General features: G+C 38.5%; 1 long non-coding RNA gene and 1 pseudogene across 1 annotated transcript in view; both read left to right on the top strand.

The window, feature by feature from the left end:
- The first annotated feature begins 2,596 nt into the window (after window positions 1–2,596).
- Window positions 2,597–24,881, top strand: part of LOC144311842 (uncharacterized) — a 35,781-nt gene continuing 13,496 nt past the window's right edge. Inside the window, exons 1-2 of the long non-coding RNA XR_013377343.1 lie at window positions 2,597–2,732; window positions 2,862–3,083. This is a non-coding gene — a long non-coding RNA (uncharacterized LOC144311842). The remainder of the gene's footprint in view (window positions 2,733–2,861; window positions 3,084–24,881) is intronic.
- LOC144311987 (serine/threonine-protein kinase MARK2 pseudogene) lies at window positions 18,202–23,755 on the top strand (annotated as a pseudogene).

Genomic DNA, 24,881 nt, shown 5'->3' with positions numbered 1-24,881 from the left:
CTGTTTGCTAAAATTCAGGAGAAATAAGCTTCCAGTTCTGATGTAGCAACAGGAGGAGATGCTATGTAAGCAAGTTATTACGTCCTTGGAAAAGCTGAACCAATGTGGAATAGTTCTTGGCTTCTGATGATGGGTGGAGTGAGTTGAAAGCATGAGGACACAGTAAGACAGAGCACTCAAAGACGAGACTCCTGTCATATATCCGGCTGGTTTGAAATATGCATTAATATCTGTCTCAGCAGCTTGTCTTATGAAAGCAGTTGGGCCAGAAGCACAGCGGAGGGCAACCAATGACCTACAAGTAGTCTCTATTGCATTTACACTAAGTGCAGGTGCCTGGTATTTGGGAATATCCTGCCTTGGGATCATGGATCAATATGACTACAGGAAGTTGGCAACTTTCTTCTCTGTTCACACTTTCTTGTTAGATAGAAACCTATTAGCAAAATAAATAGAAGTAGATAGCTAAATGGACACACAGACATGTACTGAATATGCAGGAGTCAAGGGGAAAGAAGGATTGGAATAGCACTGCTGCCCTCTGTCCCCATCACCCTGCTCCCAATCTTCTAGCCATCTCTGAAGCCATGTGGAATTTTAATACAGAGAGCTCTTCACACCTAAGCATATTCAAAGGTATTGGATTTTTCTTTGGCTATACTAAAAAGTAATATGAGGAGAGATAAGCTTGGGCAAGCCAGAAGCATTTGATGAATGTAAAAGGAAGGATTTCAGAGTTATCTGGCCAAAGAATCATTAAAAACAGTGGTCTGTTCATCAGAATAGACCCAGAAAAGCAACCACACCGCCCCCCTCGCCCCGCCCCGCCTTTTCAAAACTTGAATATAGCATAGAAGTAGAAGATTAGGGATATAACCAATGTCTTTGAATTTCAATTACTTAAAAAATAATTAAAATTGATTTCTTATATATTTTATTGTGCTGAGACTTTAGTCATATTTCTGGGCCTCTTCTTAACCATTTTATGAATTAAGGTATGTTGGCGACAGGGTCCTATGCTCATTTCCGTAGTAAATATCAAAACCCTCTTATGTCCTTTAATTCTTGTTAACTCTGTTAAAGTTAAGCTACAAAAGACCAACTGACCATTGAAGGATTGAAATGTTAAAGTACAGGCAAAATTTAGAACATGACAATATGGCTTTATATACACTTGGCTTAGCACCTTAGAGTAAATAGGCAAATAGTTCTACTGTCTGTTTCAATGGCTGAAAAAAATGAATAAATTTGGCATTCTTGTCTACCATATTTCATTAATTATAAAGTCTGGGAATCAAGAGACCCATGTTCTCACGCAGGCCTTTTTATGCCTGTCTCTATGATCTCAATAAGCTACACCTTTTTGGGGTTTCATTTTTCCCATCTCTGAAATGAGATTAGACTCATTTTTTTTTTCAACACTCACATTCTGTGAGTCTATGAACTAGTGTGGGATTCAAGAATCCCTAAGCAAACCTCGGCAGGAAAGAGTGGTGTAACCCTCGGCTCTGGCAGGGCCATAACAAGTTGCCACAAAGGATGATGAGATCTGCAGGGTCCAGCAGCTTTTCTGCTCCTGGATTCAAGGAGGTTTGCATTCTAGTTTGAGTCTCAGAAGCCAGGACCCCAGCCCTTGAATCAGGATTCAAGGAAGCACGTGCTCCTTTACCAGCCGCTCTCGGTCCTCTGCACCCTGCAACTGGCAGGAGCAAAGACTTCAATCAGATCCACAGGGTACCTGGTGCCACTGGGCATTATGTGCTTACGTCTCCACACAACACCTCAGCCAAAATCAAATCAGAAAGGCCGGATTGCAGTTGTCAGGGCATCCACTGGTGATCTCTGTGCTGAGTAAATATTGCACTTCCTGTGACACTTACTTGCCAAGATACTCCTAATGCTTTTCTAGCATGAGGGCTCCCAACCAGGAGCTCCGTCCTGAGAGATTGTGGCAAGCTCTGCTACACACCATTTCCCACACCTGTTTTTGTGTCCGTAAATTTGCAATTACTTTTCCTTCAGGCTTAGACTGATTAGAGCATCCGTCTTTCCCCTCCAGTTGTTTCACAGGCAGTTTTAATGTGAATCAGCTCAAAAGCCAGACCAGGTCAAATCTTTAGCTTTTAGCCTCCCCAATGAGCCTAGTTTAAGTTTAAAAAAGAGCCTCGAAGCCTTGCTGCATAATGCTGCTCCTGGCCTCTGAGCCACAAGCCGGGAGAGTTAGTAATGATCACAGTGGAGAATTCATTAAGCTGTCCTAATTGAGGGCTGGGGTGAGAGGGAAGGTAGGGTTCCAAATCTGACCTGCTTGGGCCTGGAGCCTGGAGTGGGAAGACGAGTTACCCTTCGGGAAACATCTAAGAACTAGAGGCTTAAACATTTTATTTTACCCTCACGGCATCTCTCTAAGATAAGAATTATAATCGGCATTTCACAGATGGCTCAGAGAGGTTAAGTAATTTGCCCAGGGTCACGTATCTATGAGTAGAAGAGTCATGATTAGAATACAGATCTTTCTACAGGCCAGTGATCCTTTTTTTTTTTTTTTTTTTTTTTTTTTTTTTTTTAATTTTTCCCTGTGTGCTAGCCTGCTAAGGAGAAAAACCCAGGCTCAGGGAAGTCCAAGGCAACCTGAAAAATAATTTTGGGAGCCTGCGTCCTATGGTGGCAAGAAGCTGGCTGAAGCCTGTTGCCACAGAGGTGGAGGCAGGAGCACGGAGAAGGAGCAGAGGGTGAGTCCGGGTGAGTTCTAGGCAGGGAGGGCAGGGAGGGAGCAGCCAGGGGTCAGGCTTTGCAGAGAATTAGCTGAGGCCTAAGAGTCTTCATCGAAAAGGCTCGACTTACCTTTCTCTTCCTAGCAGTGAAGACCCTGGAAAGCCAGCCACACGGCTGCTCCCACCTGCCTGCTAAATCTCACAGGCCCTGTACGGTCACAGCCAAGTCGCATGGAAATACATGCATCTTCCCGGACCTTCCCGCCCTTGAGGACCTCACCCAGGGCCTGGAGATCTGTCTCTTCTCAGCTGCCCGGCTCCTCCATCAGCACCACACCATCTCTCCACAGCTGTCTCTGAGTCCCCAAGGTGAAAACTGAATCTCTTATTGAAGTCCCTCAGCTCATTTATCAAGTCCCAACCACATGGTGGTTTCTGTGCAAGCTCTGCACTCCCTCGTAGACTCTCAGGTCCTTACGGGTTGAGGCACACATGGCTGAGGGAGCACATATTGGAGGTTTGAGTACATTCCCCTTCCCCCTCTCAGTGGCCTTCATGGAGACCATGCTCAGAAAATATGGGTAAACCTGTCCATCTTAGCCTGCTGTTTCCTTCTTTCCCTTGGTGGAAGAGCACTGGCCATCCACTGCCTAAGTTTTCATTTAGTGAGCACCAGCTATGTGGATGGGCCGAGTCCTGGAAGGCTCTTCCTGTCGTGCTGAGACACTGGATGCTCCTCTTGTTTCAGGGTGATATGAATGGGTGTGGCACGGGGAAGTGACATGGTCATACCTATTTTTTAGAGAGGTTCTTCTTGATGCAATGTCAAAGGGAATGGAAGGAGTGGAGCCTGGCAGCAGGGAGAGCAGGAGGATGCTGGCAACATTTCAGGCATGAGGTGTTAAAGGCTTAAATCAGTCTTTATAACACAGGAGAAAAGAACAGAACTGTGGGTCTGTGTTCGTAGACCTTCACGGTCCAAATTTCACTGCCTGATTTTTTACAGCTGATAGTATCTGGCCATTCCTTCACTTCTACTCCATGGGGTTTGACTTTTCTCCTTTGGAGATTAGCCGACATCCTCACCAACACTTATTACTATTTTTTTTAAAATTCTAACTATCCAAGAAGGTGTGGAGTGAAATCTCACTGTGATTTTAATTTGCTTTTTTCTAAGGATTATTGAGGTTTAGTATCTTTCCTTGTGTTGTCCGTTTGTACATCTTCTCTAGATAAATGCCTGTTTATACATTGTATGCTCAATCACATGAGTACACATAAAATAGATTTTATACATTTGCTTTTTAGATCATGTTGGAAAAAAATAGAGTTATAAACAATAGAGCGATATGAGCTTTTATATATTCCCAGGTATTAAACTTTACTGGAGATTTTTATTTCTTCATATGGTTTCCAGTCTTGTGTGCTTTCATTTCAACCTGAAGGACCTCCTTTAGGATTTCTTATAAGGCAAGGTTAGTGGTAATGAACTTTCATAGCTTTTTATTTATTCCTTAAAAAAAAAAAAAAAAAAAAAAAACCTTTATTTGAGAGAAAGAGAGAGAGAGCACAGAGGGAGAGGGAGAAGGAGAAATAGACTCCCTGCTGAGCAGAGAGCCCAATGCTGGGCTCAATCTCAGGAGTCTGAGATCATGACCTGAGCTGAAGGCACATGTTTAACCAACTGAGCCACCCAGGTGCCCCTATTTCATTTTTGCCTACATATGTTTTAATTTTTCCTTCATTTTTGGAGCATAGATTGGCTAGATATAGAACTATTTCTTGATAATTTTTTCTCAATACTTTAAATATATCATCATACTGCCTTCCTGTTTCCATAACTTCTGATGAGGAAACTGGGTGTTAGTTTTACTGAGGCTCTCTTGTGCTTGACCAGTCGCAGCTTTTTCTCTTGCTGCTTTTAAGATTCTCTTGCTGTCTTTGGCTTTTAGCTAGTGTGTCTCGATAGGACTGTCTTTGAGATAATCATATTTGACATTCATTGGTTTTCTTGGATTTGTAGATCTTTGTATTTCATCAAATTTAAAATGTTTCCGGTCATTATTTTAGATACTCTCTCTAATACTGCATGTGTGGTTCCACTTTCCAGTAGGACACAGGTCCCTTAGGATCTGTTCACTTTTCTTTGTTCTTTTTTCTTTCTGTTCTTCAAACACAATAATTTCAATTGTCCTATCTTCAAATTCACTAATTCACTGCATCTTTTGTCTGCCTCCTCCAATCAGCTGTTGAACTTTACTGGATCTTTTTATTTTAGTGATGTTTCTGTGGGGGGATGAGACCCTGAGGCCCTGATCCCACTCCTTTGCTAATATGATTCCCAATGCTTTTCTCTAAAGTAAGATTTTAGGGAGATGAAACATACCTTCAGAAAGGTGCACAAAGTTTAGGTATAGAGCTTGATAATATCCCACAAAAGAGCCTACTGGTTTAATAAGCAATCAAATAAATAGGATATTTCTTGCTTTCCAAAGTATCTCCTCTACCAACTTTCACCAACTCTCAAATGTGACAACCCTCTAACTTCTAACAGCGTAGGTTGCTCTATAGTCTTGCTAAGCTTTAGTATATTATATGTGTTCTTTCATTTCCCACCATATTTTACTCAATGTTATGTTTTAGGGATTCATCTATGAAATTGTGTATAGTTGTATACAATTCATTAATTTTAATTTCTGTTTTTGTTTTTGTTTTGTTTTGTTTTTTACAGCTTTTCCCTTTCTCTTGTTAGTGGGCATTTGAGTGTGTGCATTTGTTAACTATTTTCACTATTACTGCTGTGTGCCTTTTTGTACACATCTTTTCCTGGATATATGTGCCTATCCTTAAGAGAGAAATATCTAGGTTATAGGGCACATATTAATTTAGCTTTTGTTTTTCCAACTGGTTATACTAAGTGACAAGCCCACCAAAAATAGGTGAAAGCTGCATTGTACCACACCCTCATTAACTTTTCCTAGAGTCTGTGATTTGTTCCTTTTGGCCTTTCTCGTGTGTAAGTTTTGGCTCTCTGTCATTTCACACTAAGACGAGCAGAGTATGGGAGTTCTGAATCTTCCACATCCTTACTATCCATTTTAATCTTAAATATTGTAGTGGATGTGTAGTGGATCTCACTGTGGTTTTGATTTGTATTTCCATGATGAATAATAGTATTGAAAATGTTTTGATATGATTATTGGTTACTCACATACCTTGCTTTGTGAGCTCCCTTTAAATATTTTACTTGTTACTCAATTGAGCCTTTAATATATAAAATATTTAGTTGCATGAGTTATTTATAAATGTTAGATACCAATCTTTTGTCAGATATATTTTTGTGAATTTATTTTCTAGTCTCTGATTCATGTGTTCATTTTCTTAAGGGTCTTTTCATAACCAGAAGTTGTATATTTTAGTGGAATATAGTTGATAATTTTAATTTTTTTTCATTGTGTAACCTAAGAAATATTGGCATGCCCCAACTCATGAATGTAGCCTTCTATTTTGTTTTCTAAAAACTTCATGAATTTAACTCATGCATTTGATCTTGTATACATTTTAATTTTTATGATACAGTGAGATAAAAGTCAAAGTGTAGACAATTGGTGATATATGAAAAGAATGAACATTTTAGTTTATTTTACATTTCTTTACTAGTAATATATAAGGACAGATGTATATTTTTGTACATGAATTTTGTATATGGTAATGTTTCTTTTTAAAAAAAAATTTATTAAAAAAAAAATTTATTTATTTATTCATGAAAGACACAGAGAAAGAGAAGCAGAGATACAGGCAGAGGGAGAGGCAGGCTCCATGCAGGAAGCCCAGTGTGGGACTCGATCTCATATCCCAGGATTATGCCCTGACCCAAAGGCAGATGCTCAACCGCTGAGCCGCCCAGGCATCCCATATTGTGATGTTTCTTAAATTCAGTAATCAAGTAATTGTTTTGCAAATTCCTTAGATTTCTCTATGTAAACAATATTACCTACCAGTAAGGAGAATTTTATATATCTCCATTTTTATGCCTTAATACCTATTCTTTCTTTAATATCTCATTTATGTCAGCTATATCTTTTCTGATATTTTATCTAGTTGTTCTATCAATTAAAAGAAAGGAGTGTGAAAATCTTCAAAAATGACTACGGAACAATCTACTTCTTTTAATTACATCAATTTTTTATTCCTGTGCCTTTAAAAATATAATTTTTGTCTTCTTGAGTTGACTTTTCAATGATTATGAAATAACCCTCTTCATCTTATTCAAATATTTTAGTCTAAAATGTATTTTATCTGACACTGATATAGCAATTCTTGCCTTATGCTTACACTTTGCATGAGGTCTCTTCATTATTTATGTTCAACCTATATTTGTTTTTATACTTAAGAAGTGTTTGTTGTATGCAAGATATAATGCTTTTTTTTTTTTACCAATTTGACCAAATCTCTGTATTTTTTGTCTGTATAGTCCAGTAACATTTAAAATAGTTATAGATATGATTGGATTTAGTTATACCATTTTATTCTTTGATTTCTCTTTGTTGCCAGACATTTTTCTCTCCCCATTCACCATTGCTTAGTTTCTCTTGGGTTATTTAAATATTTTCTAGAATTCCAATTTAAAGTATTTGTTGGCATTTTAGATTTGCCTTTTTTGGCATTATTTTCCTAACAATTGACATCAATGTTAATATAATAAACTTTTCAATTTAATAGATATACTATGGCACCAGTTCAAATAAACTGGAGAAACCTTGCAATATTGCATAGCCAGCTACCCCACCAATACTTTGTTCTAGAGTTTTCATATGTATTGAAATAAGTAAAAAATGAGCACATTAAAATATTATTTTTCTCTACACCTAGGTATAGTTTTCATTTTTATTCAGATTTTATTTTTGGAGTGATGTCAGCAACATGGCTGGATATGATTTCCCTTGTTTGTATCCCCTCTCAACAATAATAGTTTGGCATCATCCATGAATGAAGCTGCCATTATGAGAACTGTGGGATCCAGCACCATATGCTGAGAGACCCACCTACATATGCATTGGATAGTAGCTATACAGATCTTGTCTTAGTTGTGGACCCTGCAGCAGTTCATGAACTGGTTCTTTTACCCTTTAAAGGATGGTCTGGAAGTCCTGGAAAACATTGATGTAGACAATCACTCATGGATGAGAAAGCCTTTGTGATGTCCAGGTCTCCAGAAGAGAACTTCTAGTACTCCACTGGCTGGGAGTGGGGGGGGTGGGGGGGCAAATGTCACTATTCAGTGCAAAGAGAGATCTCAGCCCATGATTTCTCTCTCAAGGGAAAGAGAGAGCATTAATTTGCATGTTAACACTTTAAGTATTTCACTTCATTCTCTTCTTGCTTGCATGATTTCTGAGAAATCAGATAGAATGCTTATCTTTTTTCCTCCATAGTTACAGTATTGTATTTTCATTGTATGGCTTCTTTCAAGATTTTTCTTTGTCTTTGATTTTTCTGTAGTTTGTAAATTTTATGCCTTGGTATAATTTTATTGATATTTATCTTGCTTGGTGTTCTCTAAATTTCTTGGATCTATGATTTAGTGTCTGACATTAATTTTGGGGAAAGTCTGTCATTATTATTCCAAATATTTCCTCTTCCTCTTTTCCTTTTGTTCCCTCTGATATTCCCATTATATGTATGTTACACCTTTTGAAGTCTGTCTCACAATCCTTAGATAGTCTGCTTTTTTTTTTTTTTCCAAGCCTTACCTTTGCTTTTTGGCTTTTAAGGATTCTAATGATATATCCTCTAGCTCAGAGATTCTTTCCTGAGCCATATCCAGTCTTGTAATAAATCCATCAAAGATATTCTTGATTTCTTTTAGAGTGTCGTTATCTTTTTTTATCTCTAGCATTTCTTCCTGAATTTTTTTAAAGGTAACAAAGGCTTTTTTTTTTTTTTTTAATTTCATTTATTTATTCATGAGAGATACACAGAGAGAGAGGCAGAGACATAGGCAGAGGGAGAAGCAGACTCCATGCAGGGAGCCCGACATGGGACTCTATCCCGGGACTCCAGGATCATGCCCTGGGCTGAAGGTGGCGCTAAACTGCCAAGCCACCCCGGCTGGCCTTGAATGTTTTTTTTAGTATTTCCATTTCTCTACTTACATCGCCCATGTGTTCATGCATGCTGTCTGTTTTATCCATTAGAGCCCTTAGTATATTAATCATAGCTGTTTTAAATTCCAAGTCTGATAATTGTACTATCCCTTCTATATCTGGTTCTGATGCTTGCTCTGTCTCTCCAAATCATGTTTTTTGTTTTTGTCTTTTGATATGCTTTGTATTTGTTTCCTGATAGCTGGACATGAAGTGTTGTGTAAAAAGGATTATTGCAAATAGACCTTTAGTATTATGTTGGTGAGGTGTGGGCAGAAGGGAAGTGACCTATAGTTCTATAATTAGGTCTCAGTATTAGTGAGCCTATATTTCTGTGCTGTTAACCTTACAAATGTTTCCTAGATTTCTCCCACACACACCTGAGGTGAGACAAGATGTCTATAGTGGCCTGGAGTTTGGTATTTCCATTTTCAGGTCAGTTAGGCTCTGATGATATCCCATCCAGTAAGGCTCTCAGGACAGACCTATTCATGAATTATTCAAAATAATTCCTTTTGCTCTCCCCTTTTGCAAGGGGGGAGGTGGATTTTTTTCTCTGATATTTACTGTAGGAATCTTGTCTAGCTTCTAGATGTAAATCTCACAATACTGTAGAAGTCCCACTATGAATGGGTCACCCTGGAGTTTTTAACTCTCAGAGTTGTTCACATTGCCTGCAGCAATTTTTCAATTACAGCTCAGGTTTTCTACCCCGGCACTGATTCCCACAGCAGTTGCTGCTAATGAGTCTATGCTCAGATAGGTCATGACTCCCTGTATTCACCTGTCTATCTCTCCAATTTTGGTGGCAGCAGGTTTCCCTGTATTCTTCTCTCTTAAAGAACCTAGAAGAGTAGTGGATTTTTGTTTGGCTTTTTACTTGCTTGTTGGGATGGAGTGTTAGTTTCCAAACTCCTTCCATGCACAATTGGAAATCTTTTTTAAATGGGGAACAGATTAAAGGTTACCGGGGTTTAGAGACAATGGAGAGGGGGGCAAGTAGGGGTAATTATAAAAGGGCAATGCAGCATATCCTTGTGGTGTAGAACTGTTCAGTATCTTGATTGTCATGATGGATATGTGAGCCTACACATGTGATAAAGTTGTGTAGAATAAATACAGAAACACTATAGTTTTTACTTGAGCTAGAGATTCCTGTGAGGCAAATTAATAATCAACCATAAATGACTTCCAAGTATTATCTTGTCACTCTAGAATTCTAAGAGTCAGTGGTTCAATATCTACTACAGAAAGTGAAAAGTAATTTGACATGAAATTATGACAAGGGCCAAAAGTTGAACTGTATGCATATAAGATTATGATTTAAGTATCACAAATGTCTCTAATAGTTTAGGACTATGAGGTTTTTTAATTTATGAAATTATGTCTTCAATGGCCAGCTTACTTTCAGAATGGCTATTGGTATATTCAAGCTATTTTAAAATATATAAATATAATATCTGACATTACCAGAAATATTATTCTTTATGCCTCCCTTATATTCTATTTTATACAAATCATCTTGCTGATTTCAAATAAAATCTTATATAACTTAAAAGAATAAATATAATTTATATAGGGAAAACATTTACCTGGCATAAAAAGAAGCAGGCAAATATAATCCAAAATGAGAACAATTCATTCCAATGGACTCCGAACTAACCCAAATGTTAGAATTTGAAGACAAAGGCTTTAAAACAATTTTTTATGATTGTATGTTTTATGTTCAAAGAATTAAGTAATGATATAGGAAATAAAACAAAAACTGAAATAGAACTTACAGAAATGAGAACTACAATGTAGATGAGAAACACACTGGATTCATTAAAAGGAGAAGGAAGGAAAAAAAGCAAAAGGAAGAGCAATGAAGAAAAATGGCAATAGAAATTGTCTACAATGAAATACAAGAAAATGTTTGAAATGAACAGAATATCAGTTGGGAGAAATCACAGAAGTCGTAATATGTGTTAGAGGAATCCCTGAACGCGAGGAGAGAAAGGGTGGACAGAAAATAATTTTTGAAGAAATAATGGCTAAAACGTTCCAAATTAATGTTAGTTTTATTATATTTACACTGTCAGTATTTTATAACATTCCATTTTCTTTGGCAAACATTAATTCTACATTTTAAAGCTATTAATTCTGTAGTTGAATGTATTAATGCTCTCTACCTGTCTTTTTTGCCATTATTTTTGCTTTATTTTCTTGGTCAGCCAAAATACATCTTCCAGTGACTTATTTAGAAGGTGGCTAAAAGTAATATTTCTGGAATTTTGCACATTCTAAAACGTTATCTGTTTCCTTTATGTTTGAATGACTGTGCATACAATTCTGGAGTCAGACTTTTTTTTTTTTTGAGAATTTCTAAGCATTCAGTTGTCATTTAGCATTGAATATGGTTGTGGAGAAGCCTGAGGTCAACATTATTTTTCTGCTTTTAAGTGACCTGATATTTTTCTGTCCAAAGCTGGATGTAGTAAGATACTTATTTGTGTTGATATTCTGTGTCCTATTTCCATAGGAATGTATTCTAATCCTACCCTGCTAAATGTATTCCTATGGAAATAGGACAAAGAATATATTGAATTCTCTATATTAAGACCTTGTTTCTGGAAAGTTTTCTTGAATAATATCTTTAAAAATAGGTCCTATTTTAACATTTTTCTTTAGTTACCTAACTTACACAATTTCTGTATCTTCATTAGCAAATGGAGACAGGCCAGAAGTTGAGAACCGGTTGTATATCCTTTCCACAGATGTCAAAATTTTTGGAAGTTATTGTTGAATTGCTATTTCTTATTAACTTTCTTATTTTTGGATGATTTTCCATTAGACAACGAGGGAAAGGCTATCTTTCAAATATCTGAATTAGAAGTTCTCAAAGATAATTTGCAAGTCTTGGGGAAAAAATCCTGTATTCTTACAAATGCTTCTAGACCACAGGTTTTGCAATGGAAAAGCCAAGATTTTGATGCTCTCATATCCTGGATTTTCTGAGTATCTTGCCTAAACTTAGAGAAGGCAGGGAATGGCCCTTTAGCCTATGGGTAAAAGGAGATGTAATATCATATAAATACATCTGTTTATACTTTGAAATAATATCTCCATGTGATGTAAAATTGCTTCTCCAAAAGGAGATAAGCAAGAGAGTCTAGGGGAGACAATCTGTCTAGGCCTAATCAAAGGCAGAAAGAGCATCAAGTTGGCTACTTCCATTTAAATATTCACTGACATGGGGATCCCTGGGTGGCTCAGCGGTTTAGCACCTACCTTTGGCCCAGGGCGCAATCCTGGAGTCCCGGGATCGAGTCCCACATCGGGCTCCCGGCATGGAGCCTGCCTCTCCCTCCTCCTGTGTCTCTGCCTCTCTCTCTCTCTCTCTCTCTCTCTATGTCTATCATAAATAAATAAATCTTAAAAAAAACAAAACAAAATAAACATTCACTGACCTTGCAAGAACAACAGCAACAAAATCAGAGAATTAAAATTTGTAGTAAAGGCTCCAGAGAAATGATGCAATTTTTTTTATCTTCCACTGATTTATATTCACAACTTTTCTTTTGGCCTGAAATGCAAGGCCACTTCTGTGACTGCAGAGATCAATTTATCAGAGCAAATGGATAGCTGAATGTATTGTACTGAGCAATCCAAATGGAAGGCTTACTTTGAACATGCATGTGTAGGTGTGTGGAAGCTAATCCTTTGGAACAGTCCTCAAGACCAACTATAATAGACTCTAAAGAATGTGATGATTGATAAAATATGGACGGGGATGGAAAATTTGAGAATGATGCTTAGATGTCTTGTTTGGACATCTGAGTGGATAGTTACATCTTCCAGTGAAATAAAAAATACAGAAGCAGCAGGTTCTGAGAGTGCAAAATAATGAGTACAGCTTTGGACAAGTTAAGTTTTAGGTGTCTGAGGGACATCAAGGTGATGTCCAGTAGGCAGTTGGATATATGGTATAGTGCTCAAGAGGGAGATGTGGGCTGGAAAGATATTTGGAAGTCATCAACATCATATCAAGGACTTGTCAAGTGGTAACTCAAGTGAAAGCCCCAAGATTCATTTTATATCCAACAGACCAAATAAAATACCAGGAAATTCTTTGTGCAAATGGTGCGTTTCTCTCTGAGGAACAGCATCCCTATAGTAGGAAAACTTTAATGTTTTAAAACTCATTGCAGTCCCCCTGTTTTTGTTAAGTGATAATACGATCCCTGTCCATGTGCCATAAAAATCTATATATGACCAGGAAAAGTCATGATAGAGATAATAAAAAACATAGTACACAATATTTTAACTTAATGAAACCAGCTTAGGGACTTTATCCTGGACTCTGTAGTAATTGACATAACCTTTAAGGAAAGGGATTTGTGAGAAAAAGTGGGAAGTAGAAGACTTTAAATATGTGTGTGCGAGAGTGTGTGGTGTGTATTTTTTTTTTTTACTGTAGTGAATATAAATAATATACAATCTACCATTTTAGCCATTTTGAAGTACATTTCATGGCATTAATTATATTAACAATGTGCAACCAACCCTGCTATGGCAAGTCACTACTAAGTAGGTACAGGGTTGCATTAGTTTCACAGCATATATATGTTGTGCCCGAGATTATGAATCCGAGAAACCACCAAGGAGCCGACACCGATGCAAGTACACAAGGGTTTATTTACAAGCTCGAGCCTGGGTCCAAGTATACCCGACACAGCGGAGCAGGGACTTGAACCCCAAAGTGGGTTACAGCTGGGGTTTTATGGGCTGGTCTAGGAGATCTTCAGAAGGGGTGGAGGATTTTTTCCATTCCAATATGGGGGAAAGGGTGGGGGAGTTTCTTAAGATCTGATATGGGATTCTCTGCCGAGGGCATTCTGAGCTTTATTGTCTTTCTGATATGGGATTCCCTGCCTAAGACATTCTGCAGTTTTTCCTGTAAAGTTCAGCTCTTATTCCCAGGGACCTAAGATGGCTGTACTTGTGCTAATGCTAAACTTGAGGTGGAATGGCCTTAATTTTTCTCGGCCTCCACAATATACTGAATGGGCCCAGTGTTTCCATTTGGCATGAGAATATAATGTTCTGGAACTAGGTATTGATGTATGTATCTGAGGCAGAGGTTTGTCTTGAAAAAGAGCAAGGTAAAGTGGACCTGGAGAGGGTTGAAATCTAACCCCACCCTGCTAAGTTTGAGATCTGCCGCCTGTGTAGAAGACATCTCTCAGGGCTTAAATTCACACTCTGTAAAGTGAGATAATAGTATCAAAAGTATAGGATCGTGGTGATGATAAAATCAAACTATGTGTGTAGATGTGTGACTTATCACAAAATGGACACTTGTCCATATGTCCATTTGACCTATGTCCATTTATTTCAACTACTAGTCTCTTTATCTGAAGCCTAAAGTAAAATTGGTTTGTGTTGGACATTATCTGTTAAGCAGCTGTCCCCAGGCAGTGCCTTCCCCTTAGGAGTTGGGCCATCCCACCAGGGAAGTGAAAATAGTTGAATAACAATAAGCAGTCAAGTGAATAGCAAAGGCTTACTGTGCTTTAATTGCCTAAGGGCAAGTTCATTTGTAACACAGAATATAATATAAATAGACATTGAAATGTAGCCAAGAGATTTAGGAGGATCTAAAGGACATCCACGGAATTCAGGGAGAAGTTGTCAGAAAGGTGTGTGATTTAATGAGTAAGAAATAGGGACGCTGGGTGGCTCAGTGGTTGAGTGGCTGCCTTTGGCTTGAGAGCTGATCCCAGGGTCTGGGGATTAAGTCCCACATCAGGATCTTTCATGGAGCCTGCTTCTCTCTCTCTTTCTCTCTCTGTCTCTGTCTCTGTCTCTCTCTCTCGAATAAATAAATAAAATCTTTAAGAAAAATGAGTAAGAGATAATGAGGCTATAGTTGAAAAGTCACAGCAGGATCCGGGACCATATTGAGGAATTAGGAGAAAGATAAAAGACAGGAAGTGCGGGAGGCAGAAAAAGAGAGAAGGAGAAGAGAGATGCTGATTTCATCAGATTCACTCATGCCCCATGTCTTCTTTTTCTAGGGAAAGATGCAAAGTTATGTTCATCCAAAAGCCAATGACACAAGGCAGAGGGTGCCCTGATTTCAGTTTTCTGGAGACAAAGCTTTAGGAAGGAGGAGTCCTGGGAAGCTGGTGGGGTATGGCTGCGTATTTCAGAGATGAAGGGAGAAGGAATGTCACCTGCTGACCAAAATTGGGTCATTATAACTCTGTCAGTGCTTAGAACTGAAAGACTGGATTAAGCCACAAATAAAATTTGAAACTTAATTTTATGTAAAATCATAGGTATTATAAAAATTTTTGGTAGGTGTTGGGTGATAGAAAAAATAGGAATGGGGAAACAAAATTTTAGTGTGAGAGGAAGGGCCTGACACAAATGTAGGAAATTCAAGAAGTTGAATCTATTTTCAGATGTCCCCGAACGTGAAGTCAGTAGGCTTCTTGAGCTTCCCCAAGTGTCCTGTTTTCACATAGGTCGAACTCACTTTAAAATAAGGATCAATTACAAAGCTAAGTTATGAATTCTGTGAAACTTAAGTCATATTTTCTCAAAAACACAATGCTGTGCATGGTAAATAGCTCCAATGTTTTCTCCATAAATACCTCATTAATCCACAATGTGGCAGGGAATAAAACTACCAGTGGTACTACAGGTAGGCAATGTATCCTCCCATGATGTCTCAAGGGCTCTGGTTTAGAAATGCTGCCTTAATTGGATTATAGTGAAGGTGCATTTAACTGTGGAAATTCAACTAAACATTAAGGGGGAAGTTAGAATAAGACAGCAATAAAGAGAAACTTTTTAAAGAGCAAATGTTGGTCCCATCTGACATTTCACTCTAAGAGATTATGTCTAGGAGTAAGCAGGAGGCAGTGGCATGACACTCTAGTGCCTTCAGTGGGTCTCACGCCCATGTAGCTACCTTTCATAATGTGATTATGCTAAAAACACCACTAAAAGGGATCCCTGAGCTAAAGGTGCACAGAAGGCTTTTTGAGTTGGGAATGTGGGGAGATGTTTCTCCATGGAAGAGAAACATCCTCCATGGAAGAGTTTCATCTCCTGGGAGCTACATTTGTCTTCAAGATTTATCTCTTGGAAATTATTAGTTTCTTCTTCCATGAAAATGAGTTGTCCAATGAGAATATCTCTCTGTTTCTCCCTGAAGACTCCCACTTTCCTCCACAATGACCCAAATTTCTGGACTCCCAACTCTGGTTTCTGAGCAGAACCATGAAGCTATGGCAACTCTCTGAGCCGTTCTGCGTGTACTCCCCTTCTCAGCAACAACTGCCACAGGGCAGTGTTGTCCGATTCTTTCCTCTGCCTCCTACCAGGATGCCCCTGCCCCAATGGATAAAATCGCACTACTGCATCTACATGGTGAGTTTAACAGACATCTGAGGACTGGATGAAGTTTCTAACTCTTAATAAGTAACATCCTTTCTATGAGTAAAGGCATTGCTCCTCAGAAATCAACTCTTCTACCTCAGTGGCAAGATGTACTTGTAAAGGCCTCTGTATCAAAAGCCGATTCCAACTTAGTAACTAAATCCTTTTGCTCATAATAATGGGAAGAGCTGAGGGATTATTATGAAACCAACCGAACTTCATTCTGCTCGCCACATGACAGGCCAAGAAGTCAAGAGCCAGGGGTAGGAAAAGGGTAGGAAAGTGACTTTGTTTGTGTAAAGCCAGCTCACTGAGCAGATGGTAGACCATTGTCCCAAAGACCCATCCCCCCCACCCCAACCCCCAGCATGAAATTTGAGTTTCTCTCATGTTAGCAAAGTGGGGAAGCGGAAGCGACTTGGAGTGAAAAGGTGACTGATGTTTGTAGAAAGCAAAGAAGGTCATGTAACCTTTTGTCCTGGGTAAATTAATCTGGTCATATCATTCCTGCAAATCTTAAACGTAGCATAGTCATTTATGCAGTACTTCCTTATCTCCTTAGGTGAGATTAGTTCCTGGTAAGAAAGCAGTTTTTGCAAGTCTCAACTGTAGAGCAAAATTTCTTCAGGGATTAGCATGCCTACCTGCAGAGCTAAGCAAAAGTTTCTAAGCTGTAGGTCACAGCCACCATGGAAATAGAAGCAAAATGGAGTCAGATATGCTAATTTTCTCAATGTTACAATTACAGCCACTGAAAATGGTGATAGGAGAAAGGTCTTTGTGTTGGACAAAGTATGGTAGGAGAGGGTTTGACCTCTATCAGAAGAAAAGTAGTACCCACCGCTAGGCCTGGCACATGGCATATGGTCAGTCAATACTGTATTGCAGGACCATTGGCGAGAGCAAAATAAGAAACCCTGAATGTGGAGAGGCCCACATATTTCTTGATGTGAATTACTATATGTATAGGAATCTAAGTTAACCTTCTATTATAGTACCATTATTTTATGAACTACTGAGGAAGAAAGAAATGTAGTCAACTTTCGACACTTGCTTTCTCACATAGAAATTTTGTTCTAAATGTATTTAGATGTAGAGTTTCGATATGGATCAGGGTGTTCTATAACTTTCTGAATACACGATATCTCTGTTTCTCTGCTTGGCCACAGAAGATTATTATTTTATTTTTTTTAGAAGATTATTTTTGAGGATATTTTAAATGGCAACTAAATCCAACACAGCTAGTGCTAACAGTGCAAATAATACATAGTTAAAGCCACCATGCTCGGCTACAGCTGAGCGTGCACATGTCAGGCAATAACAACCTACAGTACTTGTAGCTCCTGGCTAGCAGCAGTGCCTGGTAGGTGCATGCTGAGACACTCCATCTACTTTAGTAGATGGTAGTGACTACACTGGTAGTAGTACTAGATGTAGTAGTTAGTACTAGTTAGTACTAACAATGTTAGTATCAGGCAATAACAACCTGTAATACTAGTAGCTCCAATACTAGTAGCAGTGCCTAGCTGGTGCATGTTGAGACACTCCATCTACTGCAAGGGATATCAGACTTCAGGAATTTGTACTATGTGAAAAAAACATGCATCTTAGAATTTTTGAGATAGCATAGATTAAATAGACCAAGCTTTCTGTTTTTATTGTTGGGAACTTAATAAACATAAGGGTAGCTTTGCTCCAATAAATGATGTGCAGATATTGGGAGAAGAATTAATTCTGAGGAAATTGATTCTGACATGTTGAAATTTGTCACCATGACAGGAAAATCTTTACTTCAAGGGATTTGCTGTCTGTACCCAGTAACAGATACCAAGCTTCCATTAGAGAAAGAATACAGTGATGTAGTAAAATCTTGAGCACCTAGAGGACAAGCTACCCCTTTAATAATACTGATGGCTAACACCTGCATAGGTAGAGTGCCTCCTACGTGCCAGGCCTTGTCAGGTATTATTGCTACTAAACTTCAGAGTAATTGTAGGAGTTAAGAATCATTGTTAGCACATTTTATTGATGAGGAACTGAGATGCAGAAAGACTAAATAATCCACCTGATATTCCATAGCTAATAATTAGAGGAGCAAAACTCAAAATGCAAAGCTCAACTATTTTTCACTCTGCGATGCTGCCCCTTGGCAAGTTAGCTTGAGCCGGTAACCTTTCTCTTATGTGCCAGGTGTTCATAAATTAGGCATTTGTGAGTTGGGAAGTCACTGCGCAACTCTGGATTTCTATCAGACGCAATCATGATTCTCCACTGGCTTCACTATGGAACCAGTCAATGCAGGTATAACTTGGTATCAGAATGTTTGAGAGTGAGTAGTTGCAAAGCACTCGTTTGTTTTTCTTTATATGTTCTTCCTAGAAGTTTTTAGTTTATGGGCTGTGAAAGCTATTTTCAAACAATTTTAATAGATGTAGTTGTTAAATTTTTAATTAAATAAAAAGTATCCTTATAAAAGCAAAAGAGTTTCCTTCTCCTATTGCCCATTACTTTAAGGATAAATCACCATTAACACTTTGGTGTGTATCCTCTATGATAATTTTTATATTCATATACACGTAAATTTTTAAGTTTTATAAAAATTATATCAGACTACTCATATCGTTATGAGACTTGTCTTTTTACACACCAATATAATATCAAAACATAAACTCAATATGCTCTGTTTCAGTTGGAGGGAAATTATTGATTCATGTATTCTAAGGAAGGATTGAATAATTAAACCACAAGATCAAAATGGTGGAATTTGGTCTCAGTATCTCCTAGAACTCTCTCTAATTTCAGATTCTCCAAGATTGTCAAAGAATCTCATTGTTTCTATCATTGAAAAGCGAATATTATCTACAGAATGGGAAATGTGGCCACCAATACTTCTCAAATAGAGTATTAGGGAGAAACTTAGGGAAGGTATCAGTTCCACTTCAAAAAAATCTGTGGCATGATTCAGATTGATTAGGTATCCATTTCTGGAGCAACCAACTATATGTAAGACTATACAATTATACCTGTTCAGGTACCCAAGCCTGAAATGTTCAACAGCGGCTTACAGGATATGATAATTACAAATATGCTAATCTACATTTTAACCATTTAGTTCGGGGCAAGAACTGGATGTAGTTTCAAAAAGTATTGATGTTCTCTTCATATCTCTAAAAAAAAAAAAAAAAAAAACAAGGAAAAACTTTATCTGGATGAGCAAAATGATAGGAATTTAATTCATTAAGCAGATGTATCATAGGTAATTTGTTATCTCTTTGTGGATGGACATTCATCTTAGCTCATCTTATTTATCATTACAATATTTTCTAGTATTGTAAATAATGCTGCTGCTATGATCATTCTTACATATATATCTTTGTGTCCTAGAAGCATTTCTATAGAATTGTAGAAACGGAATTGCAAGCTAAAAGCACATGTATATTTTAATTTGATACATACTATAAAACTCCCACCAAAAAACATTTGTCCCAATTTATACTCCCACCAATGGTGAATGATTATGCCCCTTTCATATGTCCTAAGAACTATTGGATACAATTAACTGGAAGGAAATTAAGTGTTTTCAGAAATGGATTATAAATTCATCACCTCAAGATTATCATTGAAATTTCTAGCTCTGCTTTCACATTCTAAGAAAGTTATATGGCTTTGGGAGTGAATTGGCATTGAGTGTGATATTAAACTTCAGAAAATTCATCGACCTTTTTTACACAAGGGAGAAAAAACAACATGATCTCAAGTGGGATGTAGAGAGATGGCTTGAGTTCTTTCAGAGAAATCAGAACACTCTAAGAAAGGATTTCTTGAAATCTGGCTTTAATTATTGAGGATCAGTTCAACCTTTATTTGAATTTATATGTGGTCTCTTCTTCTGATGAATAGTGATGGTCAGTCTTCTACATTAGTAATCACTGCATGCAGTGATGACAGTGAAAAGTGGAAGTAAAAGATGTACCAAAGAAAGCCTCACTCACATTGATGATATATTTGTATATTTAGTTCTTTAGATGACTCAATTATGATCTTAACATGTGCACTATAACATAAGTTTTTCTTAAAATATTTGTACAATTCACCTGGAGATCTTGTTATAATGCATATTTCAGTTCAGTAACTTAGGGCTGGAGCCACCAGTCTACTTTACTAACAAGCATTCAGATGATATTGAGGCTTCTTCTGGTCTTTGGATCACACTACAGCAAGGAATTGGCCTAACATATCAAAATGGAAATGTTTATGCATTATTATATTAATTTTACAGATAAGGATATCAATGCACAGATAATTTTTTTTTCCTAATTATGTCTTAATTCTTGAAGCCATGATTGAACCACAGGTCAGCTTGAGATAAACCCTAAGAAACTCTTAACTCTGGGAAACAAACTGAGGGTTGCTGAAGTGGGGGTGGATGGGGGTCTGGGGTAACTGGGTGATGGACATTAAGGAAGGCATGTGATGTGATGAGCACTGGGTGTTATATACAACTGATGAATTATTTAAAACTACATCTGAAACTAATGGTGTACTATATGTTGGCTAATTGAGTTTAAATTAAAAAAAAAAAAAAGAAGAAGAAGGAATGTAGAAATACATATAGAATGACCTTTACTCCAAGGAGTTCACAAGATGATTGAAGAAACAAAATGGAAACAAGTTAATAGGATATAATGATACCTCTGCAGGGGCATGGACAAGGCTTGCTGGGGCCACCAAAACCAACCCCAGGTTTTGAAGGGAGCCTGCCAGTACATTCTTTTAAAAATATGTAATTATTAATAGCCAAGACATTGAAGCAACCGGGTGTTCATTGATAGATGAATGGGTAAAGAAAATGTAGTATAGGGATCCCTGGGTGGCGCAGCGGTTTGGCGCCTGCCTTTGGCCCAGGGCGCGATCCTGGAGACCCTGAATCCAGTCCCACGTCGGGCTCCCGGTGCATGGAGCCTGCTTCTCCCTCCGCCTGTGTCTCTGCCTCTCTCTCTCTCTCTCTCTCTCTGTGTGACTATCATGAATAAAAATTAAAAAAACAAAAAAGAAAAAAAGGAAAATGTAGTATACACATACACACACACACGAGTGGACTATTACTCAGCCATAGAAAAGATAAGATCTTGCCATTTGTGACAATATGGATGGACCTAGAGGATATTATGCTAAGTGAAATGAGAAAACAGAGAAAGACAAATACAATATGATTTAACTTATTTGTGAAATCTAAAAAGCAAAACAAGTGAATAAACAAATAAATAAAAAGCAGAAGCAGACCCACAAATGCAGATAACAGACTGGTTGCCAGAGGGTCAGAGAGTGGGCAGATGGGGAAAATGTGAAGGAAAGTTAGAGATAACAGGCTTCCAATTATGGAATGAATAAGTGACAAAGATAAAAAGTCCAGCATAGAGAATATAGTCAATTGTATTGTAATAGCATTGTATGCTGACGGGTGGTCACTATAGTTATGGTGATCATAACATAACACATAGACTTTTTATTTTTTTAAAGATATATTTATTTATTCATAAGAGACACAGAAGGAGAGGCAGAGACACAGGCAGAGGGAGAAGCAGGCTCCCTATGGGGAGCCCGATGCGGGACTCGATCCCAGGACCCCAGGATCACAACCTGAGCCAAAGGCAGAAGTTCAGCCACTGACCCACCCTGGTGTCCCTCCAGATCAGGTTAATGTGCAGAAATAGAAAGTAGATATGTGGTAGCTTAGGCCTGGGAGTGTGTGTGACATAAGATTTGAAAGGGAGATGATACCTCAAAGGGCATGGGGTTTATCTTTCAGGCGATAAAAAAGTTTTAAAACTGATGTGGTGATGGTTGTAAATATACTAAAAATCATTAAATTGTATACTTTAAATATAGGAACTGTATGGTGTGTGAATTCTATCTCACTGAAGCTGTAAAAAAAAGATGAGAAAGCCACTGTTGATCATCTTTAACTTTATAGGTTCACTTCTTGCGATGACCTCAACGGAGCCATTGTTTTTTTCTTTTCTAAACCCCTGTTTAGTCCATGGCTGGGCCTCAGAAATGTATTTGCTATTGAGGTTTGAAGTCTTCCTAGTTCAAAGAGCTGGTTTCTGATGACCTGAGAGATATTGACCAAAGGTACCTGTTTCCTCCTTCAAATACATCTCATTGGCATGGTGGGATTTCTGTCTGTTTAATTTTTATTATTTTTTTTCTTTTTCTTTACTTTGTTATTTTTCTCACTTTTAGTTTTCTTCCCTACATCTCTTTCTTTATTTCTTTTATATTCCTTTTATCATTAGGATTTTTAAAAACATTTTGTCTGGCACTGTGTTTTGACTCCATTACAATGATCAGTTTGTCAAATAGACTTGGAAATGATTTTCTTTCCAAATGATTTGGACCAAACTTATCACCAGCTTTTTCCAATTTTAAGCCTACCTTGGGACACTTTGAGGGAAAGTCCAGCAATGAGTCCAACATAACTGCAGGGCCTTTCAGCTATCTTTGTTGAGGAGGAGATCCATGTTGGCAAATCTTCATCACAATCCCCAAGGGTAACTTGACCAAGGTGAAGCTGGCCCTGCACATCTTGACTGGGAAAGAGGGAGCCATGATGATCAGCTTCCAGAAAATACCTATGAAGTCAGAATCTGAAAAGCTTTGAATCATCCCAACATAGTTAAAATTGAGGGGTTCAAAACTGAGAAAGCACTCTACTTCATGGAGTATGCTAGTGGAAGAGAGATTTGATTACCTAGTGATTCATGGCAAATGAAAGGGAAAAAGTCCTCAAGTAAATTACATTAGAAAGTGTGTGCTGTGTAGTACTGCCGCCAGAAGTGGATTGTTTGTAGAGACCTTAAAGGCGAAACACCTGCTCTTGGATGCTGACAGGAATATCAAGTGTATCAATTGACTTCAGCAACAAACTCACCTTTGACAACAAGCTGGATGCCCTCAGTAACAGTTCCTCTTTTGCTGCTGCCCAACTATTCCAAGGTAAATCTTATGATGGACTACAACTGGAGGTGTGGAGCCTGAGGGTTATCTGATATACAGTGCTCATCTGATCCCTGCTTTCTGGTACACAGAATCTCAAAAATCTAGGAGGGCAGGTACTGAGTGGAATATGCCATATTCTCTTTTATTTGTCCTTGAAGTATGAAAACCTGCTCAAGAAATTTCCTATTCTCAATCCCACCAAAAAAAACACTCTTGAGACAATTATGAAAGATTTATGGATGAACGTAGGTCACGAAGAGGAACTAAAGCCTATTTGGAGTTATTGCCTGATGATAATGACCCCTAGAGGACTGAGTTGATGGTGTCAGTGGGTTACATAAAAGAAGAGATCAAGGATTCACTGATGGACCAGAAATATGAGGTGATGATCACTCATCTGCTCCTTCACATAAGAGATCTGAGCTGGAGGGCTATACCATCACCCAAAAGCCCAGTCTTTAGCATTCCTTCCTCATCCCACATAGTACAATACAGCCTCTCTGCCATAGCCAGTGGGGTTTCAGTGATCATGCTGGTCCTGCTATTCCCATCTCTAATTCTCAGAATACTCGGGGTAGTCTCAGGAGGACCAGGAACCAGAAGAGGAGGGCGGGAGCACACTTGCCACCCCCCTGCCTACCTGTTCTGAAGAGGAAGACGATAACTCATGTTCTATTCACAAATCATGACCTTTCCACCTGCACAAATCAAAGCATCAGTTCCTCACTTTTGGAGGAGGCTAACCTTGACCAGGCCTCCATCCAGAATATGAAGGGACTATGTGAAGGCCTGGGGTCTCCATGGTTACTGCTTCTGCTGCAGTTGGCAGGATTTGCCCCACCTGCATGAGAAACCCATGACAGCCTTGGTACAACCCAGCCAGGCCTCTGGATGGTGCTCCACAGACACTAATGTTGAGGTGCCATGTCAGCACATCCCTGTCAACCTGTCTCTGTGGCTTCCCTCTCTGCCCACACATCAGCAATGCTGTAGCCCCAAACAGGAAACTCCTTCCACACCAAGAAGTTCTGATAGGTGGATAACCAGCAGAATTTTCCCCGTTGGAAATTCTCCATATGACTCCATAGAGGAGTCAGGGCCAGCAGGGGACCACTGGTAACTGCTTCTGCAAGTTCAATTTCAAGTTTATAGAGACATCTGTAATTCAGGTTTACCAGAAGGATCCTGCATGAACCCGAAAGCAAAGACCTAGTAGAGATGCTCAAACTTTACATGGTAGGCTTGGGCTGCAGAGGCAATGATAAACTAATTTCTAGATGCCAAATGGCACTCACTATACTTTACATGGAGTATGAAGATCACAAGCTCCATAGGGTCTATTGGGATATCTATAAGGTCCTGGACGCAAACAGCTGCAATACCAAATAAACAAAAAAATACGTGCTGCTCAGTATACATAGCTCCCAGAGCCACAAGGACTACATACAGGGAAAGATGGAGCATGCAAAGAACCACAGAGATCACTCAATGGATTCCACTTACATGAATATGCAGCACGTCAATGGTCTTCCAAAAACATTGCCCCTACAATAACCATGGAGGCAAAGCCATGGAGCCACCAGAAAGA

This window comes from Canis aureus, chromosome 4 (genome assembly GCF_053574225.1).
Source record: "Canis aureus isolate CA01 chromosome 4, VMU_Caureus_v.1.0, whole genome shotgun sequence".
Classification (NCBI taxonomy): domain Eukaryota; kingdom Metazoa; phylum Chordata; class Mammalia; order Carnivora; family Canidae; genus Canis; species Canis aureus.
The sequence above is the reverse complement of the archived record's forward strand: the minus strand, read 5'-3'. Positions and strand labels throughout refer to the sequence as shown.